The sequence below is a fragment of the Amblyomma mixtum genome, chromosome 10 (assembly GCF_055824585.1).
Source record: "Amblyomma mixtum isolate Tamu chromosome 10, ASM5582458v1, whole genome shotgun sequence".
NCBI lineage: Eukaryota > Metazoa > Arthropoda > Arachnida > Ixodida > Ixodidae > Amblyomma > Amblyomma mixtum.
Window position 1 is genome coordinate 17,209,272 of NC_143021.1, and position 27,897 is coordinate 17,237,168.

The following is a 27,897-nucleotide window of genomic DNA, read 5'->3' on the forward strand; positions in this document are numbered from 1 at the left end:
ACAACAACATATGCGACAAGAGTTTCTTGCATTCGAGGAAAAGTACAGAACTTTCACAGCTTTTTATATAGATGATTCGAAAACATGTTTAAGTCGGAAGCACAGTAGTAAAAGTGAACTAGAATGAAATAGTAAGGCTTCCACAGTGTGCATGAATCTTCACTACCGAATGTTGCGTCATTATGTAGCCGTAGAAAAAATAGTAAACGAGAATCTCGCAAACAATATTTACACACTCGCTAAGTGTACAGAGGGCGAAACGCGTGTCTAGAACACGTTCTGGGCGTGTTTCGGGCTGAACACGTGACATCTAGCCATAACATTTGGTTAAAGATGGTCTGGATGTAAGCATGTGCAGTTAAACTCATAGGATTTCATCGTCATTTTTTGCCTTCCTGCTCGCAACGGCTTTGGGAGCTGCGGAACACAGGTCGTTCTAGACATGTGTTTTGCTCTCTGTACTTACCCTTCAGCCCTTCACTCTAGAAATGCAATCACTCCGCTGCTTCGTGATCTCATACAAAACATAACCGCCATAGCTTAAGGACAAAACGTAAAACTCTGCTGGGTACGAAGCCATGTCGGAATTAAAGGTAACGAGACTTGCGCGCTGCTCAAGCCCATGGCGAACAAAGTAAATATACCCTTTAAGGATTGCATGAACTTAAAACACCGTAAATTAAGAAAAAAATGCGAGTTAGCTTGACACAGCAAAGTAAATAAACTACATTTGATAAAAAGTTGGAGGCTAATCAAGGTTAAGCCCAGTGGATGCGAAGCAGCCTTCGTTTTGCATTCTTATTATTAACGTCCTTAGCGTTTGGAGGCATCTTGACCGCATACACACCCGGCGCAAAGACGCTGGCGCGGTTGCCGGCACAGAGACTGACGCGACGGCGGGCGCGCGCCGCTTCATCCCTGGCGTGACGTCACATATCACGTGATGCAGCGATGGTGGCGCCGCCGCCGCGTCGCGCGCGACGGCGCGAACCGAAGCGTGGAGGCCTCCGCCGGGCGACGTCCGACGGCGCGATATGAGGCCCCATCTGTAGCCGATGTGACGTCATCACGTGGTCACATCATATGATCTCACTTCAAGGTCAATGGTGGCCACCGCCGGGCGTCGCGCGAAGGCCCGAAGCCTTCGTTAATATGCTTCGCATAAAACTAGTTTTAGGTGAAGTCTTGCACACACCAAGAACGTTTAACGGAAGTAATTCTCTGCTGGCTTCGCATTGGACCCACACAGTGCGCAACGCTGCAAGCCGTCGCTCAGATTAGGACGCAGGCGCTAACAGTCTTCGGGAGCATCTTCATCTGGGTAACTATACGCCTGGAGTTGCGTGCAAGCAATTTCTGCATGGGCAACCAGAAGTTGGCGCATTGCATCGTCCAATACGCCAGCCGCATCATTAGGTGGGTGCGAACGGGAAGTATATTAAACGAGACAAGCAGTAGAATTGTGGCGTATATGCGGATGAGGACGTGTTATTGTATTAGTATCTCGCTTTATCAGTCCTACGCCGCTCTTTCTTAGAACCAGAAGCGCTGTGTGGGGTTACCGTAAGGTAGCCACACACAGCCTACACACAGGTAGCCAACAGGTGTGGCTACACACAGGTAGCCAACAGGCGATTATATCACCTGTTGGCGAAATCGTAGCTTTAAATGACGGTGCAGGTATACTTAAAAAAAATCGCATATTAGCGGATGGCTTCACGTTGCAGAGTGATATTTCTGAGCAGAGATATTTGTGAAAAGATGTACTGTACAAAGAAAGCATGGCGTAGCCAATGCTTCTTGATGATTAAAAATGTAGAACAGCACAATTTCAACAAATATATAAACGAAACCCTCTTTAGTGGCGCTATTTCAGAGAATACGTTACTTTTAACGTTGATTATTTAATGACTAGAGACCGGATTTTAGGCAAATGCCTATTTTTTTCAACGCTTCGTAGGCGCACCATTTTTACATATGAACACAAATTAGGTGTTGACAATATGTTTAGTACTGTTTTTATAGTGCCTATAAATGCCTATTTTGGGTGTCAGTGCCTATAAATGCCTATTTGCGACGTCGATGCCTAAAAATGCCCTATTTTACAGAAAAGGGGCCTGAAATAGGCCATGGTTTTGCTTTCAGATTCTGTTTGCTTTCGAATCCATTTCGGTTTTGAGTAGAGCACACACGTGGCAACATTAGATGACCTCTTCAGTTGGCTGTGGTGAACACTGCACCTACGCCGGCTGTGTACACAATACCAACCACGTCAGCCGAAAATATGGAAGCAACCTTTTTCCTATTTTCTGCCATTTTATCCTGGCAGCTTGTTGATGAATTTGGCTGTTAAAGTGGTAGTTGACCAGATGGAACCACATTTCGGAAAGTATACGGAGTAAGTTATAAGTTCATCCAAATAATTCCAGTTGGTTCCAATTGAAATCGACTGTAAAATGTTCCATAAACCTGCTGGAAACAGTTTAACTGATTAAAATTTCCACCTGGGTAACCTGCCTTATTTTAGTTCCTTGTGCCCCAGATAATGCTTGTCTGCTACTGGTTCCATAGCTTTAACGGTGATTTCTAGATGGATGATGTTTATTTTACCACGGATCCTCGTGGATGTACGTAGGCCCGTGCAGAACTATGATTCTTTTCGGCATATTCTGCATCAAGCAGCACTGCGTGTAACATTTTCTAGCATCTCGTATTTATGGTTTCCAGACCCTTCTAATGGTAAGCACCATTTGATAGTCGCGTGGCTCCAGACACGTGAAGCCACGAACTATAAAACACTTTTTACACAAATGACAACATATTTATTAATGTTGAAGCATCGTGTATGCCTGCAATAAATAAGTTGAATTCCGGCGTGAGCGAAGACTGAACTCATTTGTCAGATGCTTTGAATTGATAATGTTTCTGCCAATTTCTAAATACATGGCCCCCTGTTAAGGTGTTCATTGTTTCTACTTTTGTACATGACAAGCGAATTGTTTGTTTCGAGGTATACCAAAGTGTTTTAAAAGGATTGGTAACAGTCCCTTTTGCTCTGCTGAAGCATGTATATTGTACGAAAAGTTGCGCGACAGCCTAAAAAAAATGGCTTCTAATGTTAACACTTTGCTTAAGGTCCCAAATCATTCCTGCTGCGTTTTTGTTTTATTTTACGGCAGATATTGCGCGCTGAAGTTCGGAACTGTGTGCACTTTTGATAAAGTTTATAGTGCCTATTTTTCTCCATTAGGTGCCTAAAATGCAATTTTAGCCGCCTATTTATGGCGCCTAAAACGTGCTCTTTAGTGCCTAAAAATCCGGCCTCTATTAATGACAAAGCATGTGTGTATCATTAGGGTAGGTTATAGAATCTGACACTATTAGATAAACACCTCGGTTGTCGTGTAGGGCGTGACACCCCCTTTGTATATGCGGCAAGCATACGAAGCTTCATCGAGGAAATTGATGCGACGGCAGAAGTAAAATTTGAGATAGAAAAGTACGGGACAAAACGACGCAATGTAAACCGTATCCTTCAATGAGAAAACACAAATCTGACGTGGATGCGAGTGCGTTCCGTAAACACGGGACGCCTATTCCTCCAGGTTGTAAAGAAAGATAAGCGACTCGCTTTATTGACAAGCTGAGAATAGAGCCTCTGTTCCCTCAAGAAAGCAATAAACAAACGCTATCATGGTGATCAGCGGGAAACACTTTTTTTCCGGGACAAGAGAGAACGCCGGCTTTGCGCTCGTTGGCCCAGGCTAAATGACACCTTGATTAGGCAATACATAGTTTGGCATGTCTACTGCGTGTTACGCCGTTGACCACAACTTTAGTACCCGAGTGAATCATCCATACAACTACCGGGATGCGGAAGATCGCTCCGCGGAGATGCCGCCCTCCACGACTCGCGCGGCTTTTTGGCAGCTCCTGGGCAGCTGAGCGCTTGCGTAACGACACCACCGGCGTGTCTAGCTCACTCACGGGCGCCGCCGCAGTCCGCGCTCGCAGTACAGCTGCGGCGGCCTGTCCGCTGTGGGAGACATCCGCGAAGGCGTGGCTTCCGCCGTGGCCGCCGCGGAAAAAAGTCTGCTCGCCGTGCTGCACACAGTTCCGGCAGCAGCAGCGCGCTGCTCGTGCGCCTCTGGGAGCGCGTTTGCTTGCCCCGCGTGTTCTGTGTTCACCGCCATGGCGTGCGGGGCTCTCGTGTTGCGCCGCGGACTTGTGACCCTGCTGGTGAAATGCGTGCCGAGGACGCGTCCACACGATCCGGCCCCGTCGCCGCGAGTATTCCCAACGCACGCCGAAGGGCGCAACTCCCCGTCCACGTGGACGTGACACGGCCGGTGAGTACGGTCATGCGCAGAGGCGATTTGCTTAGTTACGCACAGCGCCCAGGTTTCGGGGGCCATTGACTTTCATGGGTGCACCCTACGGTTACCGGCACAGCCTTCACTAGGTGTGGATATTTCCGGCGATAACCGCGCAGGATGCTTTCTCCGCGTCAAGCGTCGTACTACGGTGGAGGTGAAAAGTGTCCCTTTATCCCGCTGGCTAAACAGAACGCCATCCGTCGGACCATTAGCATGGAGGTGCGGGTGTATAGCGCGACCTAGAACGTGCTGTGCTCCGAGAGTTTGCGAGTGAGCGTACCTTTGGGAGCGGAGATTTGGGAGATGAAGAGCGATGAACTTGTACCTCTCACATTCACGGAAGGCAAGGCCGCCAACTTGGCAGATTTTTGTTTTGAACGTGAACTTGTTCGTTCTGCGGGATTCACGATATTTTACCCTCAGGTGCGATGCCTGGCGGATTCAGCTGGCGCACGTTTGCACGCTCCGTGGCGAATTTGCGCAGGCCAACAAGTTTTCCGACATCCGAAAGCTGGTCGTGATGAATGCCAGACGCGTCCGCGTGACAAGCTGCGCCGTGACGTACGCGTGTTTCGGAGCACTCGCCGCGCGTGGATAGAATGAAACGTTTGGTGCTGCATGCGATGAGCAAAACTGGGTCGTCAAGGAACAGTGGTTGTTGCGCAACAATCGCTGGAGGGTGCCCGAAGCGACGCCAATCACGGTCGAAACCTGCTAGGACGTGCGTGAAGGACGATAGTTTTTTGGAGCTGGTAGTCAACGTTTCTGGTAGTGGGTCAGCACGTTTTTCTCCAGCACAATGAGCCATTTCAGACTTCAGGAAGCGTGCGCGCCTGCTACACGTGTGTGTGCGTTGGAGCATATGTTAGCGTCATTGTGGCCGTGTTGTTTTCGTAGCTGCCGTGCGCTCTGCATATATCCCGAGGATCGTTAGCGTCGAGATATTTCCCATGACTGCCACTCTGCTCGCATCCAGCTGTCACTGTGCCCTCATGGGCACAAGCAAGTTTTTTTTTTACTCTGTACCAGGGATTAAGATCTGTCCAATGACTCGTTTACAAATCCTGTGTAACAAAACGTTTATTGACACGGACATATTTGCCTAATTGTTGTTTTCGTGCCTGGTTTTATATGTTTTTAAGTGGTCATTGTGATGTATATGACCTAGTGTGCGCTCGTTTCGGCCACTTGGCTATTGAGGCACACAAATAAACATATCTACCTATCTAAAAAAAAAGATGGAAGGATATCATTTTTAATTATTTTTGGTTGTCTTACCATAGCATTTGCAACAACGGATTCACTCGCCTCGCTGTGTACCGGTTCACCCGGCACAATGCCACGTGCAGATGCAATTAATTGATAAACCTACCTGTTTTTCCAGACGAAGAGACCGGTGAGTCGAGTAGCACTTGGCAGCTTAGCATCGCATGCAATGTCTCCCTTACGCGATACGACAGTTGTTTGCGGAAAAAAAATCACCCATGCCTCGGCGCTTATCTGTGGCGCGTGCCAGGATATGACAGCAGTCGACGTCACGTCTTTCTTTGTCTCCCCTGTTTCGCGAGCGTTTGCATCGCAGTGGGTCAGGCGACGGACTGGCCCGGTGTCGCAAGTCTCAAGTTGCTCTGTCGGACGGTTCGAATCTGTGTGCCCAAGACAAGGCAGAGGAAGCGGCGAGCTCTTTGCACGAAAAGGCCGTTCGCAAGTCGAGTCGGTCAGTCTTCTTCCATTCTGAGACGGAAGTTACAAGCAGCGCACTGAAGGGAACCCTCGAACTGCCCGAAACATCCGCTTAAATCTTGCTTCAAGCGAACACGTTCAAGCGCTGTGAGTCGACTTAGCATGACACTGACGTGCTAAGTTTTTTCGTGCCGTTTTTCTTTTTTTGTGTTGTATACTAGACCTTAAATGACGGAACGGAAGTTTCTGGAAGGACGTGATAAAAGTCATCATAACCATAATCAGCCTGACTACCCCCCCTGCAGGACAAACAATTCTGTATATTCCCTCCAATTACCCCTGTCCTTTGCCAGCTGCGACCAGCCTGATCACGCAAACTTCTTAATCTCATCCGCCCACCTAAGTTTCTGCTTGCCTTCTCTTGGAATCCACTCCTTTACCCTTGAGGACCAGCGGTTGTCTTGCCTTCGCATTACATCCACTGCCCAAGATAATTTCACCTTCTTAATTTGGATTAAGACGTCATGAACCCGCATTTTTTCCCTGACCCACCCTGTCCTCTCATATATGACTACACCAATCAAATGAATTTCATTTTTTTTAAAATTAACTCACGCCCTAGTTAATTCTACTTGTAGGGGATGGAACCGGGGGTAAAGAACCAAAAGCATTTGTTGGGCGAGTTGGTGTTTTCGATGATCCATAACTACAGCGCAAACGACAGGACATAGATGAAGAAGGGACACCACACAGCGCTGTGTGGTGTCCCTTCTTCATCTATGTCCTGTCGTTTGCGCTGTAGTTATGGGTAAAGAACCAGCTTTTTTCCCCCCACAGGCAGCGATGACAACCACTCCTCGTAGGGTGCATGCTCTCTATCGCGTCCGTGTGTACCGGGTGGACTCTTGGGGAATTGTGTATCGCATTTACGCGTCCAGTGGTTCCGTTCGTGCTCTTGGTAGTTCATAGGTTGGTGACTCTTTCTGAAGATGTCGTTGAAAGACTTTCACTCAGGGATGTCGCCTCTGTATCTCCCGTGTTCTTGGTTCATGTGTTTCTGGAGACGCTCCGCACACACCCTATTGGCTATGGATGGATTGTTGGATGAATAAGACTGAACCCTTTCGAAATCAGGCTTTTCCAAGAAATCGATGCCACGCTTCGGCGGCGGCTCGAACTAGTCGAAGGATGATCGGCGCTCGCGAAACTATGGTTTTTGGTTTATGGGTGTTTGACGTTCTAAAACGGCTCAGGCTATGAGGGACGCCGTAGTGATGGGCTCCGGAAATTTCGAGCACTTCGGGTTTTTTAAGGTGCACTGAAATTCGACCGCCGCAGCCAGGATCGAACCCACGTCTTTCGGGTCAGCAGCTTAGTGCCATAACCACTGAGTCACCCCTGCGGCCCGCGAAACCATCCGTTTGCATCGTTGCGGGTGGCTCGTTGACCTAGGCAGGCATTTTTGTCATAGTATTCCTTCGAAAATATACCTTAGGAGCGCTGCTACGTGAATACTTGCATGCTAATGAAACAGAGGAGCCAGTAAGTGTCATTTCGTGATTTTTCTGGTGCCCACAAAACACCGACAGCATGGGAACAGGATTCCTTCGCGCTGTAGTGGAAGGCTTGCTGAACCGTGGCAGCGCAGTTCTTGTCAGGCGCTGAGCCTATACTTCCAGAAAAAAATGTCGTTTGCATGGACTAGACCTGCCTTTGTAAATAACAGACGCCATTTGGTAAGCGACGCTAATTAAGGGACATGACTAACGGACGCATTGCAAAAGCCAAGCGTTTCGTGTGCGACTGTGTTTGTAATAACATGGGTTATTACGACATGCGCGTGTGGTTTTGTGATGTTTTGTTATCAGCGTGATGTGTGATGGGGTGATACAAAGATTTCATTCAAATTCTATTACATCCTGATTTTTTTTTTTGCTATTCCTTATAACCGTAAGCCCTCGCTGTGACTTGAGCGATCAGTCAGTAGTACGGGGTGATGATAATAATCGACAATAAAACGGAGAGTTGAGCTAGTTAGTACATACTGCTGGGAAAAAACAGCCCTGAGACGAAGGACAAAGAAAGAAGAAGACAACAGGACCGGCGCTGACTATCAACTGAAAGCTTTATTAGAAACAACACGCAATATATACTGCATCGACAACCAAGAGCGCATGGCAACACCAAAAGCTACAATGATACATCAATCACCTGGATCAAGATACTTTAGTTCGCAGTCACGAACTGTTACAGAGGGGGTGCTCACGCACGAGTCGCTGTTTTTGTGGATATGAAACGCTTCACTGATTTCCCTTGTTTGTTTATCTTTGTGCTTGTACAGGATCCTAATTTCATTACAAAGGGGGGTTCATGATTTTTGAGAAGAATCAGTTTGGTTATTCCGAGGGCAGTTCCTGTAATGCAAGGCGAAGTTTCACGACGGAGCCCTTTTGAAAGAAGTGTTGTGGTCTCTTAGGCGGGTGTTCAAGCACCTTCCTGTTTGACCTATATATGATAATAATCGAATAGAACCGAAATGAAAAGAATTGTGCCGTAATGGCCTCACATTTATCACACACTTTCCATCCACTATTTATAAACTAAGAGCACAAGGCCAGTTAATTACTGCGAGAAAAAGTGCGCGGGAAAGGCGACGTCATATTGACCGCTTTCCAGTTGTACTATTGCGTGCAACATGCAACACGCATCAGGTTGTACGAGCTGATGTCACGAAGCAATACGAGTCGGGCGCTGCTCTAAAGTTTTGTATATAGCTGCCGAGCAGCGTACCCACCTACCTGGCTCTGCCTGGGCCGCTAGGAGAAAGTGGCCGGCAGAGCTTTGCAGGTCATTCTGATCGCGACTGTACATATTATAAATAATCTAATACTCATACGTAAAATAGAACGCGGGAAATATTTTTTTGTTTCGGAAGCAAAGGGATGGTCATTATCAGCTAAAACTCGAGTGACATTCACTGGCCAACTTTCCTAGCTTCGTTTCTTCGCTATCAGCATGGCAATCGCTGAGTCTTGCTTACCTGCAGTGCTAAATGCAGAAAATTGCACTTATAACTCTACTATTTATCCATTGTAGAAACATCGTCGTTATTTTTTTTTTTAAATTCTCTCCGAAGCGTGCGTCGACCGTCTGGCGGCCCGCTTTCACGCCGGCGGTTTTCAAACGTCAGGCAGCGATTTCTGCCTTCTGTCTCGTTTTCTTTTTCCTTCCTACCGTCGAGAAAAGAAAGGCTGGATCACACGAGAGCCTCAATAAGCGCTAGTTTGTCGCGAAATTTTAAAGCATACGCTATTCTACATAGGGTGACACAGGAGTAGGAGTGGCACTGTGCTCTAGTGGACAGCTTGATCCATTTTTTACGCCTTTGTGTTTAGAGTGTAGGTCGTAGTAATCGCCATTAAGCCAGGCGAGAGGCTTCAGCGATGGTGTGCCGAGAATAGCAGAACAGGCGTAACACAACAAGGCGGTTCAGGCTTATTGAATAGCGTAGATAAAAACAAAGGACAGCGGATAGTCCTGCCCGCTTTCTTCGTCCGTTTCTGGCATAAAAGGTTCCGTATTCGTAGGCGCAGCCAGCTACCAAAGAGACAGAGCCATGGCGGCCGCCATATTCGACTACATTCACAAGGAGCTAGCCAGCGTCACCATAAGGGAGGGGTTGTACTGAAGGAGCTAGACACCGCAGCGGACACGGGACAGAGAAAGAAGACGACACAGGGCGGTACTTGCAACTAAAATTTTATTTGAAACTTCATGGCTTTATAAAGAAAGATGCACGTGTGATCTTGCAAATCGGGTAAAAAAGGATGAATGAAAAGCAACAGATAACAACACCTAACTGACAACAATACACAGGAAAGATATGCGAGTCACAATGTACAGAAATCAGACTTTAAAACGTTATGCAATGCTCATCATGCGAGTCACAATCTACATTACCAGAAGTGTTAAAAACCGTCGACCGCATGTGGTCGATTCGAGGAACTTGCGGCAAGAAACATTTGGAAGAAAATAAGCGTGTCGCATGTGCAACAGGGGTAATCTACAAGATCCCCCTCAGTTGTGGGCGTTTTTATATTGGACAAACCGGTAGGTGTTTAAATGATCGCTTGAGAGAACATGCGCGTTCCTTGGGGGAGGCGGGGGGTTCGAATCTGCCTGTTCATTGCCGCAAGTGTCGGGGTTGTTGCCCTCAGTACAGCCAGACCCAGATTGTTGGAAGAAGGAAGGGGCAGCTTGAGAGAGAGATTGTAGAGGCCATTGCCATCTTGCGCTCGCAACCGGATGAATGCGTTAGTTCGCCTTCGGTTTCTATCCTCCAAAAAGAACTGGGTTTCCTTGACAGGTATCAGGTTGGGTGGCTTCCTTTTGACGTTCTTTTTCTTCCTTTGTCTTGTGGTTTTCATGCTTCCACATGCGGTCGACGGTTTTTAACACTTCTGGTAATGTAGATTGTGACTCGCATGATGAGCATTGCATAACGTTTTAAAGTCTGATTTCTGTACATTGTGACTCGCATATCTTTCCTGTGCATTGTTGTCAGTTAGGTGTTGTTATCTGTTGCTTTTCATTCATCCTTTTTTACCCGATTGCAAGATCACACGTACCTCTTTCTTTATAAATCCATGAAGTTTCAAATAAAATTTTAGTTGCAAGTACCGCCCTGTGTCGTCTTCTTTCTCTGTCCCGTGTCCGCTGCGGTGTCTAGCTCCTTCATGTCTCACCAACTGGCCTACACATCTACCCTCCTAAGGGTTGTACTGCCTCTACCGAAGTAGAGGAGACTGCGATTGCTCTCGCCGTAGCCGAAGCCAGCAGAATAGGCGAATTCCTGGCAGTCATCTCGGGCTCGCAGATTGCCTGTCGGAATTTCCTGCGAGGCAGAATTGGCAAGAAAGCTCTCCGCGTTCTAAGCCAAGGTGGCTCAAGCGGAGTAAACATTCTATCATTTGGGCACCGGGACACGCTGGCCTGGCCGGGAACCACGCAGCGGACGCCATCGCTCGAGGACATACCAACCGAACGACGGCTGGTACGTTGGGACTCGAGCCAGTTACTCCGACGTACGCCGGCATACTGGAGCACCTTAGGAGACTGAGGAGGGTTCTAACCCCCACCCCATAGCCAACTCGCTAAAGAGGAGACTGAGTTGGAGACAGCTTCAAACAAATGCATATCCATGCCTATTTATCCTAAATAAGATGCACCCCACTGCATAGCTGCCCGCATGCCCATGGTGCGGAGAGACAGCCGCGCTATACCACACCACGTGGGGATGCCCACACAACCCCGCAGTCCCAGTCGAACACAATGCCACGCCGGAACAGTGGGAGGTAGAGCCGTCCAGCCGGGAACCCGGTGATCAGCTTTCACTGGTCGAATGGGCCCAAGCTGCCTTATACGCCGCAGGATTCCTGGTACCCACGAAGACTCCCAAGACGCTACGAGCAATACATAAACGTTTTCTCTCTCTCTCTTATCTGCATGAGGCAGTGTGTCCGAATTGTCTCCAAGTACCCAAACTAAACGCTTTAGCACCAATACTACTGACGACGAGGACTGAGAGCTTCAGCTTCTTCTGGAATACGTAGCTGAATTCATAGCCTGTTCAGGCAAACTGCTAGCAGATTGTCCAATTCAGTGGAGCTGGAACAGGCGTTCTATTGCTTGGTTTGCAGTTGACATGAGAACACCGGCAGTTACTTCGCAGAGAACCCGCGACGCTCTGGCAGCTTCGAGCGCGCTGAAGCGCGCAAATATGTCGGGTCAGCCAGTAATGGCACGAACTTCAGAGGAACTGCGGTAGTGTGAGACAAAAGAAAGAGTCTGGCACAGGCGACAACTCTCCGCTAGTTTCATTTGCAGATACACATGTATTCATACGTCCTCTGGCGTGTACAGAGAAAAGGCGAAAACAACTCCGTGCGTCAAGCAAAATTGCGGAACCCGTTTTCGCCGTCGCGCAGCACAATGGAAGGCACGCTTGTACAAAGACTGTCCTTTCCGTGCCGGTGAGAAGAGCCGATGAAGGTCGCGTGCCACCTGGACACTGCTTCGGAACAAAGCCTACAGCTTCTATAACGGCTAGCACATGCGCTGCAACAGTGCGCGAAAATAGACACTGTTTTTTAGTCTCAAAAGGGGCTTGTGCTATCAGATATGCATGCGACAGGCTTGTACCCGATACATGCATGCTTTTCCGCAAGTCAGCGGAATTGCATCACGCGGCTCAGGTTAAGCACTTCCGTGATAGTCATTTCGGGATTTTTGGGCATACAGCTAAGCCAACTTGCTCGGGGCTCAAAACGGCCGCTGGTTCACAGTACCCATTTACGTCGTTCTTATGACTCTGCGCAGCTTGCAGAACATTAGTGATCCTTTCTGGCTGCAACTATATGCAGAGGGCTTCATTCAAGTTAAGTGGAAGGAAGGTTTATTTGCTCTTTATATTAAGCATTCGAATCTTTAGCCTACATGGCTAGTATCCAGTTCAGTGTGAAAGTAAGCATTTGAGCAACAACATAAGAAATGTGCAAACCAAAGTGCCAACAGAATGCAAGCAGCGAAGTAAAATAGCAAAGTGACATTGTTATTTGACTCTTCAAGAAAAATTACTTCGAAGAAATTGAAAATTTCTGGCAAGCTTTAATTATCTTGGGACCAAGGTCTGGATACACACCCAACGAACTCGACTAATCTCTCATCGTATGTGCTGTTATGGATTGGAAGATTAAAATTACCGTTACCATCATGTCTTGCGTTGAGAACAGGCAGAATGAATAAGCTCAAGGAGAGTGGAGAGTTAGTTGTTAGCGTACTATTTACCAGAAGAGACATCTGATAGTCGCACAGAGAAGAAAATTTTAGTATTTGAAGTTCTTCACACAGACTGTTGCTTGAATCAACTAGTGAACAAAATGTTATTATCCTTAGTGCTTGTTTTTGTAAGCACTGCAGCAGTATCAGATAAGTTGATTTGATTTATTGGGGTTTAACGTCCCAAAGCGACTCAGGCTATGCGGGACGCCGTAGTGAAGGGCTCCGGAAATTTCGACCACCTGGGATTCGTTAACAGATAAGTTGAGTAAGTATGCTCGCATGGTTCACTTTAGTAACATATGTGACAGTGAAAAATTACCACTGCGCTTAAGGAACTTACGTACGAGTAATGCGAAATAATTCCAATTCTATTCTAATTCCATTTTGATTATATTTCTTAGCTGTAAGTACTAATACAGACTATTGTTAACATTTCGCATTTTCCCGACTTTCATGACGCCACACCGTTTCGGCCAATCTCAAGATTTCGTGTCGATGAGTCTTGTAATGATCTGGCATTAATGACTGAAAAATACAAACTGCTCACTATGTTCTGAGGGAAGTGTTGTCAAGCCTTATTAAGGGCGTTGCAGCCACACACAACTTTACTATAAACACTAAAACTTGCTCCTTCCAGTTTTAAGTTGGTATCAAAGATAGCACCAATCGCATGCGGGTGCTAAACCGCATGCGAAAGCAACGCAGTAGCAACGCTTCTGTGAAACTGGAGAGCCGCGTGTAGTTAAGACATTCGCGATGAAGAGAATGAGTGATCCGGCGCCACTATATAGCTGCGACGCGTCTGCACGCTCCTTGCATTACTGTGGACCGCATACTCGTATACCTGCGAACAGCTGTTGATTTCCGAGCTGTACTGTATATCTGACCTTGATATAATGCTTTAGATTTTAATCTTAGGTTGACCCCGCCGCGGTCGCTCAGTGGTTACGGCGCTCGGCTGCTGGCCCGAAAGACGCGCGTTCGATCCCGGCCGTGGCGGCCGAATTTCGATGAAGGCGAAATTCTAGAGGCCCGTGTACTGTGCGATGTCAGTGCACGCTAAAGAACCCCAGGTGATCGAAATTTCCGGAGCCCTTCACTACGGCGTCCCTCATAACCTTAGTTACTTTGGAACGTTAAACCCGAAATGAACTAAACTAAACTTCTATCTTAGGTTGACCTGCGAAATGTTTTGGATGATCTGCATCGTAAACAAGTGCAGGATGGCCACCAAAGTTTGCTTAAATGTGAATGAAAGGATGTGATCTCGTGCTTTCTTTGATGTTGAAAATAATTCTTGGGGCATGCGCTGTTTTTCTGTGGAGTCGTGGCCACCCAGGCGGCGTCTTTATATTGTGCAGGATGTGAACTATGCGCTTGCGTGAGGCTCGCGAGCTGCTGCTGCGCAACATCGATCCCTACCAAAACAGCAAACTATTTTTTGCAACGTGCGCTGTGTTGTCAGACGCCGGCGTGAAAGAGAGACATGACACTGACAAAGCGCAGCCTATCAAGTGTCGCCTAACAGGAACTCTCGTGTCTAATTTTGTCAACACGGTGCGCACAGTGCAAAAGTGAACACCTATCCAACCCAGTTTGCTGCCTTATGAGCAGCCGTTGTGACATTCTACGACCACCTTTGTGCACAAAAGTACGACTGCTCCAGAGGGATAACAAGGCTTCCCAAGGTCGGTCATGCGTAAGCGTTGTGTGCAGAGGACTCCCGCACGAGACATAATCGGCGACTTTTGTCACATATTTACCCGGTGTGCTCATGCACCACAGACGCTGAACATAGCGAGAGGCCGGATCACCGATTACTCCTCCGCGAATATGTGTAACTATATGCGGCTCTCTGGTTTCACGGAAGCGTTGCTGTCAATGACCACTATCCGAGCTTCTATCCCAGAATCGAGGCCTGGGGAACGAAACCCGCGAACCACTTTAGTCGCGGCGTCCGTTTCCTCGACAGGTTCGAGCAGCGCTAACAAGCGCAGCTGCCGAATCGAAGTGGCGTTCGTTTGCGACGTAGTTGCGTGCGACTAACTAGCTAAGCTACTAAGCGTCTGCCTAACTAAGCGACTACTGGCAGAATCTCCGATGCACGCGGATTCCAAACGGCAGTCTGAAAGCGACACGCGAAGAAAACATGCTTCGTCTGCTACGTGCACCTCAATCATGGCGGCCGGCGGCGACCGACCGCAGCGCCGCGGCGCGGCTGTGCGCCTGTGAATACCACCTGTAGGTGAGAGGAAGAAGTAGCAGACGAGGGACGGCCTCGATAAAATACGCTGGCTTTCGTGGGCAATCAGTTGGAATACATTTTGGAGCAGTTCCACCCATCTGTTAAGCTCAGGCTGACCTTGTTGTAGCGGTTTATTCAGGAAAACTTTGCGCAGAGTGTAACACAAGACAGGAGGGTGTGCGTACGTGTTTCTCCCTCCCGCCTTGTGTTACTCTGCGCAAAGTTTTCCTGAATATGTCCCTTTTATAAAGGGGAGTGTTTCAGGTGTCGGATTACTCCCTTTTAACTCCTTTCTGTTTAGAGTGTAGATTTCAAGCCCTTTCTCTCTCCGTGCGGGGAAGTGACGGAATGGTGACACAGCTTTGCACACAGAGGGCGCAACTTCGCGCGACGCCGGCAAAATTTTTTGCACTCGAGAAACTCCTCTTTTGGCGCCTTCACATTCTACTCTGCGATTTACAACCGGGGCAGCAGCACATCAGCGGAGTAGAACTGAAGAGTCAGGGCTTTGCCACGCAGAATCCATTAACTATTGTACCTCAGTGTTGGCCCCGTGAGGGCTGATACAGCGGTGAGTGTTTCAGACTTGAACATAGCCAGCTAGTTTCCGTAATCTTCTAGTATTTGCAGATGAGAGTACGCCATAATGAAATGCTAATGCCTCGCTATCGTAAAGATAGGAGATTGCGCAGTAACATGTTTTGCACTAGCTAAAGCAGAGTGAGGAAAATAAATCGTAAAAGATGGCCCAGTTGGTGAGTCGTCATTGCTTCTAGACTGGAGCTGAAGTGGAAGCATAAATCATGATGTAAAAAATAGCGCACAGGGAACACAAGGGACGGAAAGTAAACGACGCCCTTGTGTTCCCTGTGCGCTATTTTTTACATCATGAACGTTATCCAACTTGCCCAACTTTCCGCTTTGCTGAAGCATAAATCATTTTCAAATTGAATTGTATTCGTGCAACGTCGCCGGCACAACAAGAGCAGTGTGTATGTGTGTGTGTGTGTGATTTCGCACGCCTCCGGCTCACGTGAACTACGGTGTTTACGCGGAACAACCGAGACAGCACCGCGCGTGATCGCGCGGCGAGGACATGCTTTCCTTCTCCTTTTTCCCCTCTCCGCGCTGGCCCGCGCCTCGCAGCTCATTACACGGGCTGCTTCTCTTGCATGCGCCCTACGGAACTATACTCCGTCTCATACACAGCACGCAACGCTGCCAAAGCTAGCGCACCTGTTCGCGCAGGCTAAGTCCGCACGCAAAAAAGTAGTTCGCCATACGACCAAAGCGAACACAAACATATTTCGTAGCGACAAATCCTAAGTGCCGTGACTGGCACCTCCCGGACTTCGTTCTACATCTTGCCACATTTTCGTCCCGCGACTCGTCGAGATTTCGAGAAGCAATAATACACGTGGCGGCATGATACGCGATTGGTCGGGCAAATTGCTTCTACTAAATTCGAAGCCGAAAAAGTAGTTCACTCACCGTGAAAATTATGGCCAGAGAGCTCAACAATGAGCGCCTCACAGCTTCGACCGTCATTTTCAATGCTACCACATCTTTTTATACTGCTCTTTGTGTTCGTCCAAACAATGATCGGAGTTTCGAGAAGAACGAATGGTTCGTGGCGGAGTAATACGGTTTCACGGACGCACTACTTCAGCAACCTCCTTAGTGTTGCCTGCTATGTATGAAACGGAGTATAAGGACTAAGATAAGTAACTGTGTGTGAAAGAGGGTTTCATTTTAATGCCATAGTGCTAAATGTCCCGTTCCCCCGAAAATCTGGTGTCGACGTTTTCGGCATCGGTATTGGCTTCGGCGTTGTGTGCGAAAAATCACGAGCATGGCTGTGGCAGGTGGTGCCCAGAGAGCAACCCAGGAGGCAGGTGGTCCACCTGGGTCACGTGAGCTTGCGGCAACACCACAGCCTGCCCACCGAATAGATAGCAAACTGGCCACCGTGGCAGGTGGCAGTCTTATTAATGACTGGTCGCTCGGGAAGAGCAACCTCCGTCGCACAAGGCCCAACGCTGAGAGCATCCGCCATCAACACAGCAGTGGCGCATCGCTTAACCGCTGCACCACTGCGCCAGGAGGGGTATGAGGACACCCAGGGATCTGACTGAATGTAAAGCAGAGAATGACCTTCTGCATACATGGGAATCGAGTCATTACGCTGTCGCGTCACACCCTTAAGGCGGAGCTCAAGTGTCCCCTCCAATTATTTTGTGCCAACAACAAATGAGCACGTTCTTCGTCCTGTGCATCCCTGCTCTGTCTGCGCCCTTTCCGCTGGTTTTATTCTTCCATATAAGCACCCACTCGCCCAACTTTCCACCGTACTGAATTTAACGCGACTATAAGTGGACCATGGCAGAAGCCGGCTTATGGAAAGCAAATGAAGTTAGTGCTCGTAAATGTCATCATAAACGAAAAGAGTTAAGTCAGTTTATTTGCTGTCAATATACAAGTTAATTATACCAATCATTCCATGCTAGTGACCGTTCGCGCTGCCTCTTTGGCGACTTGTATTAGATTTCAAGCAAACCCAGTGCCTAAGAAGGCAAAACAATATTTCGACGTCAGTTCAGGTCATTTCCAGCTTTATTATCGATTTAGTCTTTTCACATTAAACTACTCTCAAGAATTACATGTGAATATCCCGCGAGAATATTATACCATGAGAAGTGCGGTATTCAGCTCGCATTTTAAAGGTGGCATGGGGGGGGGGGGAGGATAGGTGCATGCAGAGTACTTCAAAAGCGCAAGATATCCAAGCCACTACTATTGTGCGCACCAAAAACTGTCATTGTGAACACAATTTGAAATTGCACACAAGCATCACTTACGTGCGCCTTCAAATAACTGCCACAGCATTTAAGTGGGTAAGCACTAATCCGAAGGGTTCGAACCCCTAGGAAAATGGTCCGTTGTTCCGTTGTTTGTTCGCCTAGCGCGAGCGCTCCGTCCCGCTGCACTGCATGCCCGCTCATCGTCGTCCGTCTTCTGCACAGCACACATCCGTGCTTTCTCACTGATTCGATTTTAGTAAACATTCTCTGTAGATTTTTTGAGACTTGGGTGCGAATTTTTATTGTTATGTCAAGGCATTACCCCATTGTCCGCTGCCATAGCAGTATTTGGGCTGCAATGGATGAGAAGCAGCTCAAGTTCAGTCATTTAGCTAGCCAGAGCGCGAACTATAATAGAGATTGAACTAAAGCGCCGTTATCCGTTTTCTTTTTTCCGTTTTCCGTTATCCTTTAATGGCTCATACTGTCGTCCGTTAACAAAGCGTGTCACACGCGTTTAACTCGGGAACTAAAAAGATGGTACAAAAGCAATTGTTGCCTCAGATAGAGGAGGAAACAATGAACGCAGAAGCCAAGTTTGATGACTGTACATTAATTAGCTAATTAATGATAGGCAAATATGTCGAAATTGGGTCTTAATAGCGCGGACGTCGATATAGCCACGGGAACGGTGTGACGTCACATTCACCGGAAGTCGTCACGGCATAGTGAAAATTGTCACAGAACATTCGGAAAAACGTCCGATTTGTGTCAAATTAGATGGAAAATGTGTAATTAAGCGTAATTAACACTTAAAATCCCCGAAAAATACATAATTTTGGTACCGATATAGCCACGGGCACGGTGTGACGTCACATCCACCGGGAGTCGTCACGGCATAGTGTCCTCGGCTTTCGCCTCTTAACACTTTAGTTGCCAAAGTATCCTCGCAATTTTATTCACTGTCATGAGTCTGTTTCCTATTTTCTTTTCCTAGACGGGCCCTGTATGCCTACGTCTAGTCTAGAGAAGCCGTTTTGTCAATCTGGATATTGTAGTCATAGATGTATGCGTGATTCGCTTTCCTTTTGTGATATGACGCTCTTCCACATCTTAATCTGATTTTGTAGTGTCACCTGCGAGTAGGCGTCCGAAAAATGCTAGCCTAAAACGGCACTGAAAAAATTACAGCTTTCCGGTTTGTTCGAACAGCCCCATTATGCTCAATCGCATCCTGCACGGTGATCTTTTTTTTCCATGTCGATGTATCATTTAAATGGTGCTAGCATTCAACCCGAAGCGTTTTCAAGAGATCGCGCGAACGCTTTCGGCTTTGTTCTAGTTGAACTCGTTTCGCTTCGAAGACCTCGCCTTTAAAGCACCAAACTACAACATGGACTGGAGAGGAAAACAATGTATGCCGTTCACAACTGTGCTGCTTCCAGCACTTGGGCGAGCTTTATTTAAGCATGCAGAACCTTCCGGCTCAAGAGCAAGCGTTACTGGACTATCTGTTCTCTAGGACCTACCTTAGCTCGCATGTTTTCTGCCGCTTCAAGTAGGCTAATTCGGTTTTCGCTGTCCTTAATATTTCTAAACTGCGCTTTTCATCTGCTAAGGTTTGTCGGTCGCCTGCGCCTTCTTGTAAAAAAGCTGCACTTTTCTTTTTAGTCGTTGAGTGCGATGTTTCGTCTGCACTTGCGCAGAAAATGGGAAGCACTTGATTTGAGGCCATACGTTACTTGACAGGCAGAAGAGAATCAAGCGCACGTCTTCACAAGCGCGTGTAGCCTGGCACTCACGAGGGAATCGGCTGTCTCACAGGAACAGAATATTTTGAGAGCACTGGCATTAAACCGCAGATTTAGCTTTTTTTTTCTTGAACTTAATTATTCCTCTCTAAAGACGAAGGCCGAGAAAAGCAGCCTCGAAAGCAGAGTTGAAGAAATGCGCATGAACACCGGGTACCCATCAGTCGACGACGCAAGGAACGTGTATATTAAACAGGTATCAAATGGCAACATGCGCATTACAAAGAAGAAATTGCTGAGTAAACTAGGGTACGGCTTATCTAAAGCATTCGGCGAGAGCCGTGATGTCTCTTCACTTCCTCCCCCTTATTCTCTTCTTTCTGTTATCTTTTCTTTCGTCTCTTCCTCTCTAAGTTTTTCCTTGGCTTACGCATATCTACGACAACAGCAACTACGGCGGGCTTCAGTTACATGACTCGGGGCCGGCACCCAACAACGGCTGTCGCCTCAAAAGAGAGGGAGGAGCTTACAATCCTACTGCTCGCTCGCAGGCACGCACATGCTAATCCGTTCTCTTCGCCGCAGGGCTTTCTCTTCTGCATCTGTGAGCGGTTGAGGAATGCTCCGCGTTCGGAGACCAGGGGGCGCTGCTGGCGCTGCACCTCAAACAATGCCGTCGTCTGTCTGTTCGATGATGAAAAGCAGCTTCTTCCGTGGAACTTTGGCTAAATTTTCGTTCTGTTCTCATTTTTCGAGCCTTTGCGGTATGTCAAATTGGCCACGTGCCACCCAATGGAATCGACCATCCCTGCCGCGGCAAACATATACGCCGACCAGAAACTCGCCGTGCGCACTGGTGAACAGCAGACAGGCCTCACGTGGCTCTGCTGAGGTGGATGTAAATGAGTACATTACTCCCTAACTAAAACCTACTCCACATTGGCGTACTCCACTGAATATATGCACTTGCATCGTTTACCTCGCTCGAGTTGTTGGTTAAATTCGGTCCCGCCCTGACATCTGCTATCCGTCGTGGTTTGCTTTGGTAGCTATACCACCTGCCCCGAAAAGGCGGTGGTCTCGGGTTCACTCTTTGATCGAGGACGCATTTTTCTTCAACTGCGACACTTCTGAGAAAGGTGTACACTTTTCCCTTGTATCCGTATGGCGGATGCTCATAAGTAGTCCAGAATGCATTGTTCTTATCTGATAACGCAGCGTTATCCGAGGCTGCAGCTGCCAAAGGGCAGGGTTAATTGGAGAGACATGGGAGAGGCCTTTGCCCTGCAGTGGGCGTATAGTCAGGCTGCTGCTGCTCATGATGATGATAATGTTTTGCTGCATGTTTAGGGATGCACGCAATACGGCAGAAGACTATTGGCAACAAAATCGCCTTCCAGTGCTCATGTTTTCCTTTTTGCCCCTTTTTGGTGGCGATCAAAACATTGCAAACGGTTTTGAGTTTTTTTCCTGTTGGTTGTCACGACGTCTTTGCCCCGATAATCTCACACTGCAAGCCTGTGTTCAAGAGTCATCGTTTCTTGTGTTATTAAACGAAGCAAAGCTCAAAACTGAACAAGTCTCCTCGAAGTGATGGCATCTGTGTTCTCGAGTTACGTAGGAAATTTTGATGCAGCGAATGCGTCTTGCATTGGATAATCAATAGCGTAATATCCAGCTGTGATGTAACGTTAAAACTAAATGCTGACAAAGTGTGTCTGCATTTAGGGACCCAGAGAGGACACGGTTTGTTTCCCCAGCCTATTAGTTAGGACGCTGGCAAGGAAGTTGTAGCCGCAGTCATTGAGTCAATGTCAATTACGACTATCGGTATCCTCCCGAGAGGCGGAGAAAAAATTGTGACCCCGATTTTTTGAAACGTCACGACATGATTCAGATATCTTCTGCTGCATTTCGAGCTGTTGGCTGTGGGCTGCGAGGTGTTAAACACAGAGCAAATTGTGAAATTTTCGAAGCGGAGAGGAAAAATTTGGTTGCCGCGGTTGAGATTCGATCCCGCGACATCACATTCAGCACCCGAACGCCATGATCGCTGAGCGACAGCGGAGTCCAGTTCTTCCTAAGAAATTTATAAAGCGTATTCGTTGTATTCGGTTCGGTGGTCTCATAAAAGTGCCTATAAATTCTTTCTCAGATCAGAGAAGTTCGGTTTTCTCGGCGTTAAAGTGCAGTCTGCGTTATAGAGCGCTCGAGCGACGACCTCCAGTGCATAAAAATCGACTTTCGTCTCAGCTTTCAGCTTTGAGAGGCAATGCTTGCGCGGAAGTGGAGCCACACAGATCTACCAACAGGTCAGTACGAGCACTTTGTCCGGAAGATAAGGGTTGATTTCTGATTTCAGTTCTTGCTGCGAGGTGCACACTGCTCGAGTGCTCTACACAAGGGTGACGCAGACTGTACATATTTAAAGCCTGGGAATTGCCATGAATGCAAGAAAAGGTTTTGGAGCCGCAGGCTGAACTGTTATTACTCTATGACCTTCGCCCGTGATTTGCGCAACGGGTATAAATGCCTTAAGAACATGATAAAATATCTTGTGGCGCATACTCGTATTTAAGTGTGTGCGTGTGAGGATGCATATTTACATCAAAATCAAAAAGGGCGAGAAACTGGTGTTATTTCGGGGCTGGGAGTGGGAAGCTGACTTAGACGAAGCGCCCAATTTCGAAGGCTGCTTAGAGTCCCCCTATTCTCAAACAGGTTTTGATGCCCTGGCGCGGTGGCTCAGTGGTTATGGTGCTCGGCTGCTGACCCGAAAGACGCGGGTTCGATCCCGGCCGCGGCGGCCGAATTTCGATGGCGGCGAAATTCTAGAGGCCCATGTACTGTGCCATGTCAGTGCACGTTAAAGAACCCCAAAGTGGTCAATTTCCGGAGCCCTCACTACGGCGTCCCTCATAGCCTGGGTCGCTTTGGGACGTTAAACCCCAATAAACCAAAAAACCAAACCATAGTTTTTGAAAAGCTTGATACCTAAGAGCGAAGTGACTTCTAATGACACCTATAGGCTGCTAAACTGGTATATTTTTCGAAAACACCGAGGTCTGACGAGGATATGCTTTCATAAATGGCAGTTGGGGGGGGGGGGGGGTTGCCTGCAATAAAATATTTGGCGGCATAATTTAGAAGGCAAATGTATACTACCAGAGACAGAAGTTCCCAGAACGCGCCGGCGCGGGGTAAATTGCATCACTGAGTCACCTAGTGGTCCGAGCATGGCGCGTCCATTTCGCGAGCCCAGTGGTGCTAGTCTGTGGAGCGTTTGCTCTGCCTTCCTTGTGCTCAGTGCGAGAAGCAGACCTCATGATAAGTCGACAAGATGGCGGGCTCTATATGTGTGCCGCCACATTGATAACGCAAGCTACATTTCCTATTGAATTTTAACTGCAACTTGCTGTTGTGCGCTACTGGAACGTTGCTTCACTTGTCAGACCGGAGGATTGGAACACCATTCAGGGGATATCCTCGGTAGATAGCCCTTTGTAGCAGGAATTAATATGGGGATAACAAATATATCGCCGCCAGCGATACGTTTTCTGCGAGCACTCGCACACCGTGGGCACTTCTGTGCCCCGATAGCTCATTAGCGTATAGAATCCCAGCAAACCATGAAACATTACATGGATGCCGTGAGATATTTACATCATATATTTGACACCTCCAGCAGGCATCTTTCTCGTTTCTACTAGCGTTCTTTGTGGCCTAGACATTTATGCTGTGAACCTAGTATGATCGAATCTACGCGACTAGCGGCAACAGTGGCATGTTGCATTCCCGCCGGTCTACCACAATGGCGCTTGGTCCCGCTCGACACAACGGTAAAAAAGAAGGCTGCTTCTTTCAATGCCCAGCAGGCTTCCAAGATTCTTTCTCTCCTCCTCCTGCACACTTGGGGGACCTGGCCGATGTGGGACCGTCTGAGGGCCTGCGCGTCCTTCTACTCCATTCTCGGATTATGATGATGATGAACTATGGCGCAAGGGCATTTCTGGCCAAAGAGCACTATGGCACAAGGTGTTTTTCGTGTACACAATGTGGGGACGAAGACCATTTTCCAAGCATTTCATCCCAGTAAAGCTGAGTGCTAGGACAGGGGAGAGCTTGTACCCATTGTATGACCGGTGGATACCCATTGTATCACCGGTGGATACCCATTGTATCACCGGTGGATACCCATTGTAACACTGGTGGGTACCCATTGTATCTCCTGTGGGTACCCATTGTATCTCCTGTGGGGACCCACTGTATCTCCTGTGGGGACCCACTGTATCTCCTGTGGGGACCCACTGTATCTCCAGTGGGTACCCACTGTATCACCTGTGGGTTCCCGGCGGCACTGGGCATCGAACCCCGAACCTCCCGCATTCGAGGCGGATGCTCTACCACACGGCCATGAGTTTCATCTCAAACGATACTCTTTGTGTAAGATCAACAGAAAGCCTGCCAACAATCCATCCGGGCAGGCAGAGGTCGCTGGCTGGCGGGCACGTGCTTCCGCCGTGAGACCGGACTGGCCGGCGAGGGCGGCATCCGTTGCATCCCTCGAGTGGCCGTCGCCCGTCGAGTGGCCCGTATTTCTCGCGCTCGCGCAAGCGACGGCCGCGCCGACAGCGGTGCAGCTTTATCGCTTCCTGCTCGGCATCTGGTCGGAACGGGCGTCAGCTGCTCACGTGCTGTGGGCTCAAGGGCGGGAAACCTCCGCGCGCAATCTGCTGCTCCGACGAGACGGCAGCAGGGCGCTGTGTTCCTCTTAAGCAAACACCTTCGCTCTTGTCGCTGGAGGGCGTGACGTCACTCAGGGGCGGTGGTGGCTGCGTCAGCGCTGTGGAGACTCGTGGCGTTTTCTCCGAATGTTGTCGGTAGCGAACAGCTGGCAATGGGCTCGGCCGTCGACGTGAACGGTATCACAGTCTGACGTGCTTCCTCGACGCGGCCTCTTCGGGACACCTTTTCGAAGGCCCTCGCCTGAGGTGGAGGGAACGGCGACGAGTCTGAATCGGTGGCGGCCTCGAGGAGTACTTTGCAGGATAGCCTCACGGCAGACTTACTCACTTCGCATTTCTGTAGTGAAGAAACATTCGTTTGTTTTTTCTTTTGCACAGCTCTATACGTGGAAAACCAGTGCGGCGAAAAAAACAATAGACGGAACGAAACGGTGCCAAAAGAGAAACGGTGCCACAACACTTTTTTTTTAACTAGTTAGATAGCAGGCCTCGTGCTAAATACCGAGTAGATGCCTGTATCATCACGAAACGAGCAGAAGCCGTTTTTTCTTTCTTTCCACCAAGATTAGCCAGTCGCCGCTTTCACTGCTTCATAGTACCAGCTTCGATGAATTAAATCTCTCTCCACCTTCCTTCACTTTATCGTACGAGCGTGCTTCATCGAAGCAAAGCAATGCTGACTGCCTCACGCTGGCTATTATTCGTCGTTGTTTCTGCGTTCGCGGTAGGAGACGCTCCAGCGAACAAGGAGCGCACACAGGAAACTTTTGGGAGCCCAATACCACGGGCAGCTCTTGCACTCTTGCAGCTCTGAGTGACTGTGATACTCCGTTTGTCGTGAGGAGAAACCAAAACACGGCTTCGTCGATTGTGCTACTGCTACTGATGATTTTAGCTTCAAACGTACTCTGGAAGCTACCTACGCCAAGTCTTTTTAAACGACCATCCGTCCGTAGGCCCGTAGGCATTACCGGGTATTACATAAGGGGGCACAGACTGGGTTCCGATGGATATCTACAACACGAACGTGGCACAAGAAAATCGAAACACGTTATGGAAAACACAGCCCAGCAGTTTTGAATAGCATTTTACGGTGGTAGACCCCCGCGTAAACAAGGAAAAGAGAAAAATAAGGAAAGCTCAGTTATAGGAACTATTCATTTTCCCGGAGAATTTGTTGCGGTCCGCGCGTGAAGCCATACCATCACGGAGTGTGTTCCAGAAGGCTATTAGGTTTGGAAATAATGATAAAGTTTGGCCTCTTATGGATGTTATTGGGTTATCGTGGTTCAGGCGGGGAGACGTTCTGAGCTGCTGTTCTCAATTGCGATAAAGGATATTAACGCACCTATGGCTGAAAGAGACTTTTTTATAGTAGACCATTTTAACTGCTAAATGTGATGTAAAATTCTTTTTTGAAAGGTTCATTAGAAGGAAGGTTACTGATCTGTGCCGTAACAAGGAGCTTCCCAATGAACTCATCGCATCATAAAGCGAGTTTTAATGTAGATATACAACCTACAATTTTTCGCCCATCAAGTTTTCGCGGGCCTAGTTTTGCTTCTGCAGGGCAGAAATCGCTAGGGTAGCAATAGGGAGCACTCATGATGTTGCCATTGCTCGCTTCACACAAAGCGGCGTTGGTAGGAGTACAGGCCAGCCATGTTGTCCACGTCAGCCTGGAAGAGGAGGAGCGACTTGTGGGGTTTTAAGAGGGGGGAGGGGGGATAAATACATTTTCCCTGTTTAACCGCTGCTGACACACTTCAAAACCGCTAGGACCCCAACCTGTGATCGCGTACGCTACCGAGCGCACGCCGACCCCGGCGGGCCTTGCTCTGAGGGAACAAGGGAACAACACTCTGGCTGATACAAGGAAGGCCTTTATTGCTACAACAACAATAACGCCAGCTAGCAACAAAATACGCTCAGGAATAGAGGACGTCCGTCTCACCTGCACGGTTACGAGCGAACGTTCGCCCACGCCAGGGCAAGAGGGACTCCGAGGCCGGACGGGACGTGCTGGTGGGAGATTATTCCCACCACGAGACCGCGCCCCGCTCGCGGTGAGCGGAGTACGCGTCGTACGCGCCTCCTCCCCCGCGCGCAGCAGTCACACCATCCATAGGGCTCGTCACGACCAAGCTGAGGAGGGTGCATCGCGGGAAAACCAACCAAAGGGGAAGACACTGAGCCAAGTCCCTACAATCTAGGAGACGAAGGAGAAGAACGTAGTAAGCGCTTATAAGGAAGTTCTAGGAAGAACAGCAGAAGAAAGTGCGCTAATCGCTAAGTGAGGGCTAGGTGGTTATCCATGACTGAAATTCTACAGTGCAACACCAAAGAAAAGAAAACGACACAGAGACAAGACACACAAGCGCTGACCCGGTACATACGATCACGAAACACAGTTAACACGGTCCTAAGTACAAGAAATGAAATTCACGGGGGTAAGGGTGCGGGCCAGTGGTAACCCATGACTAATATCTCGGATAAAGTAAAGTATCAGGTGAGCATTATAAAACGCTAAAGGGCATATACAGCTCTGGCAAGCGCTATCGGGGGAATGTATTTCTGCAGCTGTTGCATGCAACATTTCGCAGGTGTATCAGCGATTTTTTTTCACGTTCGCTTTATAACGTAGCGGAAACGGCAATTCATTATTCCTCCAAGAGAAACAAAGCGGGTCAGGCCATAAGGTTACGAGTGCTGTATTTCTAACGCCTTATTAGAACGCCTAGTAGAGCTGAAAGCGGACAGCTGTATTTGGATTTAAAGAGAAAGAAGCTGTGCCATCAGGACTGACGAGGGAAGACTGCCATTTGCAAAGATGTGCTTGTCATATAAAACTAATAGTAGCGGTGAAGCGCAGTGGCAGCTTGTAGTATACTGCTGACTCTTGTTGTAGTAGTTATTGCTCCAGCAATTGCTGTCGCTGTGGCAGGAAACCTTGGTTGCAACTCTAGTCGGGGCCAGGCTCGGAGTTTACAGGAAACGCAGGGTAAAGAAAGCATGGATTACTTTGCACAAGTCACAAACAGAGCGCATGTATTCACCTCGCGGATAATACGCACAAGGCCCCTAATGTATACCGCCACTAAGCTTTATTAATCCGAAATCCTGCAAACTAAGCAAAGCTCCAGTCACGATAAAATCTGCTCCTGTTTTGCAGTGGCTCAGTCGTCTGAAGATCATGCAGAGCTGGGCCGGTCGGTGGACTTGTTCCACTGGAGACAGAAGCGAGGAACTGGAAGGGCTGTGACATGTTGACTTCTTCTGTTTGCTTTCCGATGATTCTTAGCTCAGACAGGGGCCTTTTGAAGAGCAGGAATGTAAATGGGGAGCAATGATACTATTAATGCCTTGTTTTTACGCCGAAGACGCTTGCCTTGGGCGCCGGCTGTCTGCACAGGACCGAGGCCTAGTTGTCCCCTGAAGCAGAAAGCCGTCTTAGAG

At 48.3% G+C, this 27,897-nt stretch overlaps 2 protein-coding genes across 6 annotated transcripts in view; one reads left to right on the plus strand and one right to left on the minus strand.

Annotated features, from left to right (window-relative positions):
• Window positions 1-5,820, minus strand: part of LOC149325231 (U8 snoRNA-decapping enzyme-like) — a 71,111-nt gene extending 65,291 nt beyond the window's left edge. Inside the window, exon 1 of the mRNA XM_089562853.1 lies at window positions 5,749-5,820. The gene's annotated coding sequence lies outside the window, so the exon portion shown is untranslated. The remainder of the gene's footprint in view (window positions 1-5,748) is intronic.
• Window positions 1-27,897, plus strand: part of LOC149325230 (solute carrier family 41 member 1-like) — a 147,376-nt gene that overhangs the window by 85,635 nt on the left and 33,844 nt on the right. Inside the window, exon 1 of one of the 5 annotated variants that reach the window (XM_089562847.1) lies at window positions 4,009-4,349. The exons of 2 other annotated variants lie outside the window; for them this stretch is intronic. The gene's annotated coding sequence lies outside the window, so the exon portion shown is untranslated. Of the gene's footprint in view, window positions 1-4,008; window positions 4,350-5,943; window positions 6,207-27,897 lie in introns of those variants that run through there. 2 more of the 5 variants (XM_089562845.1, XM_089562848.1) reach the window with 2 other exon arrangements.